This window comes from Bison bison, unplaced genomic scaffold (assembly GCF_000754665.1).
Source record: "Bison bison bison isolate TAMUID 2011002044 unplaced genomic scaffold, Bison_UMD1.0 scf7180017864331, whole genome shotgun sequence".
NCBI classification, from domain to species: Eukaryota; Metazoa; Chordata; class Mammalia; order Artiodactyla; family Bovidae; genus Bison; species Bison bison.
In genome coordinates, this window is record NW_011494903.1 from 2024691 (window position 1) to 2035163 (window position 10473).

Below are 10473 nucleotides of genomic sequence, written 5' to 3' on the forward strand. Positions count from 1 at the left end.
TCTAGGTTGGTCATAACTTTCCTTCCAAGGAGTAAGCGTCTTTTAATTTCATGGCTGCAGTCACCATCTGTAGTGATTTTGGAGCCCCCTCAAAATAAAGTCTGCCACTGTTTCCACTGTTTCCCCATCTATTCCCATGAAGTGATGGGACCGGATGCCATGATCCTCGTTTTCTGAATGTTGAGCTTTAAGCCAACTTGATGCAAGCATAGACAGGAATTTAGTATTTGCAAAATAAAAACCAGCTACTGCTCAAAACATAGTAATTATGTATAAATACCAGAAATAACAGGAATACAAGCATCCAGTTAAAATAGCTGGTATATCAGTGATGGCTCAATGAAGAGACAGAAATCACACGGTAAACTTGAACAGGAAAAGATTAAGGGATTAAGGTAATACGGGACTGGTAAGGAAAAACTGAAGTGAACCCTATAGGAAGAACAGAAAGAAGCAGCAGTCACTTCCCCTGGAGCTGAGATAAAGCACCCAAGGAAGAGGTGGCCTCAACCCCCGCAGTTGAGAGCCAGATGTTGGAAAAGGTACAGCATAGTTCACTGGATATTGAAATGTCTTGTTTCTGGGACTTGACGGGAAGCCACCAGAGGCATGAGGCTGGGGAAGTCATTCCTGAGGATGTGCCTTGCCTAACAATGTTTTGAAGCTGCCTGAAGGGAAAGCTTCTGGAAAGCCTTTTGTAAAAGTCAACTATAATGTACATAATCCAATAAGTCACTTAGAGCATTCTCCATATTAAAACTTCAGAGTCAGGTAATCTAGAAGCATTTCAATGAAAACAAAATATACTAGAGTTAGGGCTTCTCTGGTGGCTCAGATGGTAAAGAATCTGCCTGCAATGCAGGAGACCTGGGTTCAATCCCTGGTTCAGGAAGATCCCCTGGAGAAGGGAAAGGCTACCCACTCCAGTATTCTTGTCTGGAGAATTCCATGGACAGCGGAGCCTGGCAGACTACAGTCCATGGAGTTACTAGAGTTAGAACAAATTCCTCATATAAAAAACTCCCAATGCCAAATAAAATCAACATAATTTTTTAAGTTAAACACTATACATTTCCTGATGTACTTGAATTTAATTATATTTCATTTTACATAAGAAATAATAGATATAAATAATATGAGAATCAGTAATTTCACATAATCACATGTAAGAATATTCCTTACTAAAAAATAATCAAGTCTTTAACTCTTATGTAATTCATTAGTTATTAAAGAATCCACCAAAGCATATAACAGCTCAGTTCTTTAGAGTATATCCTCAATACATTTAACGTAACTTAGTAAATTCTACCATATTATGGTTCTTTTAGAAAGTATAAAATATCTCAAAATATTTGGGGACTTCCCTGGTGGTCCACTGGTTAAGAATCTGCCTTCCAGTGCAGGGGACAAAGGACTGATTCCTGGTCTGGGAACTAAGACCCCACATGCCTTGGAGCAACTAAGCCCCCCGGACACAACTAGAGAGAAATCAAGGGCTGCAAAGACAGATCATGTGTGTCACAACTAAGACCTTGATGCAGCCAAATTAAGAATTTTAAAAGTATCTCCAAATATTTGAAGAAAAATATTTTAAGATGGAGACCAATATACTTTACATTTTAAAAATGGTTTATATTTTCCTGTTTCAAAAGCATTTAAGGGTGACAAAAAAGAAAGAGATGAACGTTAGTGGAAATTGCTAAGGGAAAGAGCCAGTTTGAAAATACTACATGCTGTATGAGTCCAATTACATGATATTCTGAAACAGACAAAATTATAGAGACAGGAAAAAGTATGGTTGAATATGTGAGGCAACAGGACAATTTTTAGGGTACTGAAACCATCTGTATGATATGGTAATAGTGGATACAAAAAAAATAGTGGATACATGATACTCTTAAAACCCACAAAAATTTATAGCACAGAGTGAATCTTTTCTTAAAAAAATATTTATGGACTACACTGGTCTTCCTTGCTCACGACTTTCTCCAGTTGCAGAAAGCAGGGCTACTCTTCACTGAGATGCACAGGCTTCTCATTCTGGCACTTCTCTCGTTGCAGAGCATGAGCTCTAGGGTGTGCAGGCTTAGTTGTCCTGCTGCATGTGCGATCTTCCCAGAGCAGGGATCAAACCCGTGTCCCCTGCATTGGCAGGCAGACTCTTTTTCGGCTGTGCTAGGTCTTCGCTGCTGCACAGGGTTTCTCTAGTTGCAGAGAGCGGGGGCCACTCTGTCTGCAGTGCATGAGCTGCTGCTTATGGTGGCTTCTCCTGTTGCAGAACACAGGCTGTACAGGGCACACGAGCTTCAGTACTTGCAGCGCAAAGGCTTAGGAGTTGCAGCTCTCGGGCTCTGGAGCACGGGCTCAATAGTCGTGGCACCTGGGCTTAGTTGCCCGGCAGCATGTGAGATCTTCCCAGTTCAAGGATGGAACGTGTGTCTCCTCCCTTGGCAGGCAGATTCTTAACCACTGGACCACCCAGGAGGTCTCAGAGTGAATCTTAATGTATGCAAATTTATTTGGGAAGTTGTAGTATATGGCCTAATATTAAGGCTCAATATTATGTGTTGCCTTAATAGTCATGTTTATTACCTGGTAAAACTGGGAGGGCCTAGAATGGCTTAACTGTGTATGTCCTTCTCCTCAGTCTTCCCTTAAATTAGTTCCTCTAGATAAATCTCTAGCTTTCCTTATTGAAGGGACCAGGCACAGTCAGTGCTAGTCCCTGAGAAGTGGGTTTCAGTTCCCTGCCAACTTGTGGAACTATTCTTAACATTCTTAACATTCAAATCAAATAATCATATTCTTCACAGGAACCGGGGGCACTGTGCCCTCTTGGTACTACAAATCTGTCTTCCATAGCCTCTGGTTGTTTCTTCTCTTCTTCAGTGTGACTTCCCTGTGGCCCTGAGTGGTATTGTGGTGTCCATGGCTACAAGTGTTTGTGACCACAGACTGATGTTGATATCATCTGTCCTGTGTCAGGAGTTGCTTGCCTACTCCTATAGCCCTAGGGAGGGAACTCCTCTCTCACCAACAGGGTGAATAGGAGGCAATTAATAGGGGGACCTGAGGATGGACTGCAGATTGTGACAACATAATCTATGTGTATTATACACATATGAAATCACCTCACTGAAGAGGGTGGAAGAAATAGGTGATTATCTAAGGAAATGGTAAAGAGCAAAATTACCACCTGGAAGGGACTTCCCTGGTGCTCCAGGGGCTAAGACTTGAAAATGAGTGAAGCCTATAAAACTAAAGACAAAAGGAACTGCACACAAGCACTGGATTCACATTGATAAAATTGTTATCCACAGGGGTAAGGTTAATAATTCTGATACTTCCATAAATGTAAACTCAAACTGAGCAATTAGGTAAATGGATATTAGAAAATGAAAGCTAGGTTTCTTAGTGTTGGAGCAGGAGTTTGCAGATAAGCAAAGGGAAAGGCTAGGATAATCTATGCAGCAACAAATTAAGAGTTGTTTGTATGGATCAGTATGAAGTCATGTTTAGCTTAATATAGATAGGGGTGATTCTACCCAGAGAAATAGAGATATGGGTATATTTATTAGTTAGAATACACACATATATTTATTTGCTCTGTCAGCTGAGAGAGTCTCAGTTCAGTCACTCAGTCATGTCCGACTCTGCTACCCCATGGACTGTAGCACGCCAGGCCTCCCTGTCCATCACCTACTCCGGGAATTTACCCAAACTATAGAAGCAATTATACTCCAAACAGCAAATTTTGGTTTCTAATATCACTCTCCAATAAAAGTAACAAGGACACCTTCGAGAAATGACTGATCCTAGGACCAGGACAGGACAAGTTGAGTAGCCTGTAGTGTCAGAAAGTGACAAAAAAAGAATAAAAACTACACTGATGGAGGCATATTAAAGGGATACAGGAGCCAACTGAAAGGGCACCCAATGACCAAAGCTGGAACAATCTGAGCAATGAAATCAAGGTGTATCAGATTATAACTTGGTGTATAAAAAATAAATATTCATGAGTCCATACTGCTATAAGCAAATGAAACATCCTCCCCACCCCCACAAAATGCATGCTTAGCTGGCCTGTGAGCTGCTGCCAAAAAGCTAGGGTCTGGTAACCACAGGGTCCTTGTTTCCTGGGATGTCACTCCAGCTGTCCTCTTTCTCTGCCTTTCCACTTAAATTCTGAATCAATTTTTCAAGAATAATGTTTTGAAGGAGACCAAATTACTAGTACAAATAGCCCAATTATTACCCTATTCAAGGCATCCACATGTCATCAACCCCTTTTATTACCAAACTTCATAAAAACAAATCTTAACAGTGACCAGAAACAGTCCAGTGATTTCTGTCTCTGATAGTCTCAGCTGATCCAAAGGCACAGTTTAGATGACCAGCCTACTCTTCATGCAATGATCCAAGGCCATTATTTCCCTTAACTGATAAGAACAGGGCAGCAAACAGTTTGGAGTTACATTGTTTTGGTGAATGACTACTCTTTGTGCCACTGATCATGGACAGATCCACATGCCTTATACTCAGTAAATCAACTGAGCGGTGGGGAGGGTTGACATCTTCTTATTAAAAGTAAGGAACCCATCCAGGACTAAGCAAGCACAGTTACCTAGAGATAGACCGAGGGGGTCCTTGTGAACAGTGCTGATTTTCTCTAGAAAACAGCTCTGGGCCTATTTCAGCACGGGTGATTGAATGTTAAAAATCATCATCATGAGGGGGTTGCAAACATTTTACCCTAAAAATATTTCAAACCAGGATTGGGAATCATCTACGCTAGATAAACAGGGGGACAATTATCCACAAACAAATTTTAATCACTGTAATTTCCTGGAGAACGTCTAACTTTATGACTATTTTTTCCCTATTTCTTTCATAGGCTCATATTGCTTCTGGGTCTTCTTAAGTATTCATGTTTTCTAAGTAAATGTCCTGTCCTTGGGTCCCTTAACTCCACAATTTGGGGAGATCGCACCCAAATTCCCTGCCCTACTATGCCATTTGTTTGATGAGGACACCCAATCTGTATCTCTAGACTGACCTTTCTTTGGGCTAGTGGACCTGTATTACCAGTATATTTCTGGATATCTTTTGTGACTGTCTCTCAGATGCCTTGATGTTATAGACAGAATTTATTATTTCTGTTGAACCTCCATTCCCCACCCTCCTACAAACCTCTCCAGAAACCTGGGAGGTTAGTGTGGACTCTCTGTATCTTGCTAATTTCATATCTAAATAGGTCTTGAGTTTTTCCTTTACATATATGGTGCCTGTGTCATCATTTCTTCACTAGATGATTGCAAGTCTCTTGTTTTACCACACTTTCGTCTCACTCTTCTGCAATCTATCCTCCGTACTAATGGCAGAGTCAAAAACATTTTTTTTCTAACAGTTGATTTTTTTTCTGACTCTAATAACATGCTTGAGGTTTAAATCCAAAACATTATACAAGAGTACTAGGGCAGAGTTTACACTTTGCACCAGACTCTAAGTCACCCAGTTTGCCTTCCCAAAGGCACCCAAAGCTATCAATTCCTTTGGTAAAGAATGTATTTATTTCTCAAATGCATCTACTTTGAGACTTCCTGGTGGTCCAGTGGTTGGGACTCAGCACTTTCATTGCAGGCGGCAGGAGAACTAAGATCCTGAATGGCACGCTGTGCAGCCAAAAATAAATAAAATGTATCTACGTCACATCTTCCCTTGGCTCACCATTGTCTGTAAGAAAATTGTGACATTGAGAAGCACAATCCCTCAGGATTTTGTCCTATTTCTCATTCCTTTTAGCCATTCCCTCTATCAATCTAAATTTTGTCCCCTGTAAACATTTTTCTTCTCTAAAAAGTCTAAGGCTTCCTTCCCTCTGTGATTTTGCATATCCTCTTTCTCCCACCAGGGTTGCCTTCTCCAAGTTCTTTCATCCCTATGCCATCCTTTTTTTTTTTTGAGTACAGAGTACCACCTCTTAATACTTCTCTAAATATATTCAAGTTCAAAGGACTGAACCTCCACAGATAAAGGTTATACCCTCCTCTCATGAAGCCCTTTTAGGACCATATATATGTGTGTGTATATATATATGTGTGTATATATATATATAATTATAGCACCTATCACACTGCTTGGCCATGTTAAAAGCAGTACTGTAGGTTCCTTTGTTTTCTGAGTCCTCAGAGTCAATTTGCATAATACCTAGTTGTTGTTTAACAGATAATGAATATTAGTTACAATGTAACTGCAACTAAGGAAATATTAGGCTGCATTACTAGCACAGTACTTAAAATTTTTAGTTCTGGCCACCATGTATACAGATAGACACTAAGGAAGAGTACTATCTCTCTGACAGCATAGTGTAAAATGTATTAAGAAGAGGTGGAAAGAATACACAGAAGAACTATCCAAAAAAGATCTTCATGACCCAGATAACCATGACTGTGTGATCACTCACCTAGAGCCAGACATCCTGGAATGAGAAGTCAAGTGGGCCTTGCCTTAGGAAGCATCACTATGAACAAAGCTAGTGGAGGTGATGGAATTCCAGTTGAGCTATTTCAAATCCTAAAAGATGATGCAGTGAAAGTGCTGCACTCAATATGCCAGCAAATTTGGAAAACTCAGCAGTGGCCACAGGACTGGAAAAGGTCAGTTTTCATTCCAATCCCAAAGAAAGGCAATGCCAAAGAATGTTCCAACTACCGCACAATTGCACTCATCTCACATGCTAGCAAAGTAATGCTCAAAATTCTCCAAGTCAGGCTTCAACAGTACGTGAACCATAAACTTCCAGATGTTCAAGCTGGTTTTAGAAAAGGCAAAAGAACCAGAGATAAAATTGCCAACATCCGCTGGATCATCGAAAAAGCAAAAGAGTTCCAGAAAAACATCTACTTTTGCTTTACTGACTATGCCAAAGCCTTTGCATGGATCACAACAAACTGTGGAAAATTCTTTAAGAGATGGGAATATCAGACCATCTTACCTGCCTCCTGAGTAATCTGTATGCAGGTCAAGAAGCAACAGTTAGAACTGGACATGGAACAACAGACTGGTTCCAAATCAGGAAAGGAGTATGTCAAGGCTGTATATTGTCACCCTGCTTATTTAACTTATATGCAGAGTACATCATGTGGAATACCAGGCTGAATGAAGCACAAACTGGAATCAAGATTGCTGGGAGAAATATCAATAACCTCAGATATGCAGATGACACCACCCTTATGGCAGAAAGCGAAGAAGTAAAGAGCCTCTTGATGAAAGTGAAAAAGGAGAATGAAAAATTTGGCTTAAAACTCAACATTCAGAAAACGAAGATCATGGCATTTGGTCCCATCACTTCATGGCAAATAGAATGGGTAAACAATGGAAACAGTGACAGACTTTATTTTTGGGGGGCTCCAAAATCACTGCAGATGGTGACTGTAGTCATGAAATTAAAAGATGCTTGCTCCTTGGAAGAAAAGCTATGACAAACCTAGATAGCATATTAAAAAGCAGAGACATCAATTTGCCAACAAAGGTCTGTCTAGTCAAAGCTATGGTTTTCCAGTAGTCATGTATGGATGTGAGAGTTGGACTATAAAGAAAGCTGAGCAGCAAAGAATTGATGCTTTTGAACTGTGGTGTTGGAGAAGACTCTTGAGAGTCCCCTGGACTGCAAGGAGATCCAGCCAGTCCATCCTAAAGGAAATGAGTCCTGAATATTCATTGGAAGGACTGATGCTAAAGGTGAAACTCCAGTACTTTGGCCACCTGACATTAAGAACCAACTCATTTGAAAAGACTCTGATGCTGGTAAAGATGGAAGGTAGGAGGAGAAGGGGACGACAGAGGATGAGATGGTTGGATGGCATCATCAACGCGATGGACATGAGTTTGAGTAGGCTCCAGGACTTTGGTGATGGACGGGGAAGCCTGGCATGCTGCAGTCAATGGGGTGGCAAAGAGTCAGATATGACTGAATGACTAAACTGAACTGAACACTGTAATGGCCTTAAGAAGAAAAGACTAGGAGGATACAGAGCTCCCTTAGAATCTGAAGGACTAAAGAGGAAGCATCTGACAACTAACTAGTGAGTTTTCCCATGAGACCCAAGATTCTCCACCACAGTTCTTCACCATAGTTCACCTTCATCATTGCTGAAATGTATTGTAACTTATTTGCATTAATAGAAGTGGAAGAACTGAAGTTTGAAAACAATTTACTTCCCCCCTCTTCTTAAACTAGGCTGGATTCTAGGTTACTTCTACAAAGTCATTCCTGCCCACTTATATTCCAATATACTTTGTTGAGATAGGGGTACAACTGATGGGTCTGGAAGCTGGGCATAAGTCCCAGTTTACCTTATCTTCACTTCCACCCTGGAAGAAAGATGAGCTTGTGAATATTATTTATTGTGAGGTTGGGAGGATACAGAGAACTGCCCTCCTAGACTATAAGCTAGTCCAGAGTAGGGACCATGACTTTTCATTTTGTGTCTACCCAGTGTCTAGGTGGAAGGAAATGTGACAAAAACTTTTAAAAAGGACTGAAGGAAACAGAAAAACCAAGGGAATAAAGGAAGTTTATTATTTGCTTTCTTAGAAACTGCTGACTTAATTTGGTTTTTAACTCAGATAAGGGGGGAAAATAAAACATCAAGAAAAGCTGTTTAAAGACTGTGGGAGAGTGGATGAGTTCTAAGTTCCTATTCAATTCTTTGATCTATGATTATCAGTTTTATTTACCTAACAATACCTTTAAGTGATTAATGGCATTTAATGAATATATATTAAATAGAATCATAATCTAAAATAACACCATGGCAGAAATGAACTGATGTTTCTGCTAAAAATTGAACTGATAGTTTTATGAAGACACTGGTAACAGGTTTGCAAAATGCAGCTTCAGACTGCTGCCTTGCTGGATGCTCTGTGGCTTAACTGGCCTGGTACAAGTACCTTGCAATTTTTTTCCTTTCAGAGCAAAAGAAATCACAGAACCTTGCTGGGCTAACTTCTAGACAAGACTCAAATTTAAAGTAATTTATTGGGGGTGGATTAAAGGGTTTTTTTTTTTTTTTCGTTATTTTGTTTTAGTTTTTTCCTAAGAGAATCCAGAGAGCTATTTCTGTTTTGTAGAGACCACAAAAGCCAGAGCTGCAGAAACTCAAAATTCAAACAGATAAAGGTGAAGAAAGGAGAGAGGAAACATTCCAACAATAACCTATGCTTGCCTCCCAGTATGTCAGTAATGAAAGATTTCTTAACTTTTTGGCTCTTCAAATTATACTGCAGTCAATACTACAGTAGGAACTGACTTGTCCAAGATTAGTTGTTAATGTCTTCTGATTATTTGATGTAATTCTAAGCTCAAAGGCTTTTTTGCCTCCTCTGCAGTACCTTGCTTGGAACAAAGCTGTGCTTAATGCACATTACCTTGATTTCATCAAGTATATAAAAACCAGAACAGTTGAGTAACTTTTATTGGGAAGGAAAAATAACATTTTTAGTCTTTTTTTTTTTACATGATTTTCATGAAGAGGCCAACTCTTTGCCCATTGATACCTGTCCAAATGCTATGACACTGCAAAACTGAGATCACATAAACTGGTTTGTTTGTCCGTTTAATTTTGCCCACGATGCAGGAATATAATTGGGTAACACCCTTAAAATCCTACTGCAAATAATCATACTTTCTCTACTCCCCCTGTGATATGCCATGAACCCATTTGTATAGGCTTTTACTCACTGAAAGTACAATAAATATTTGTCGATTGATTTGGTTGATGCAACTGTAAGCCTTGTTTTCAGTTCAAAGTCTTCATTTTACTGATGATCTAAAAATACTAACTCCTGTACATACAATGTCTGGATAATGTCCTGCTTCCCGAACACACACCCATTCACCCTTTACCCCAACCCGCTCCTCGCAACGGAGCTTGTTGTGGGGAGGACGTTTCAGGAAGGTATTCAGCAGGAGGAAAGACCGACAGCGCTACAGGAGCTGTCGAGGTGCTCGATAGCAGCTTTCCGGCTCAAAAAAGAGCAGCGCGTGCGGGGGGTGGGGTGCAGAAAGAGGAAACTTCATCAAAGATACAAGTGACAACTCCCAGTGGCGTCTAGCTAGATTGCGATCCGAAGCGGAAAAATGAAAAGGTTAGAAAATACTGGCAAGGTGGTATCTCCAGCCATATTTAAATTCACGCTGTACTAGTAACAAACCACATTATCTGCCTTACCCAAGCAAGCCTATCTTCCCTCTTGGAGTCGGGAGAGGGGCCCCCACGAGTCCGGAGTAATAACTAGGGGAGCCTACTGTCTGCGTAGACTTCGCCAGAGGAAAGGAGCCGAGGGGCTCCGGCCCTCCTCGGCAATCCAGGAAACCCCCTCCCGCGCGCAGGTGGGCGGGCGCCCCGGGCCACGCGGAGGCAGATCGAGGAGAGGGGTACCGGTGGCCCTCCCAGCGACCCCCGCCAGTCC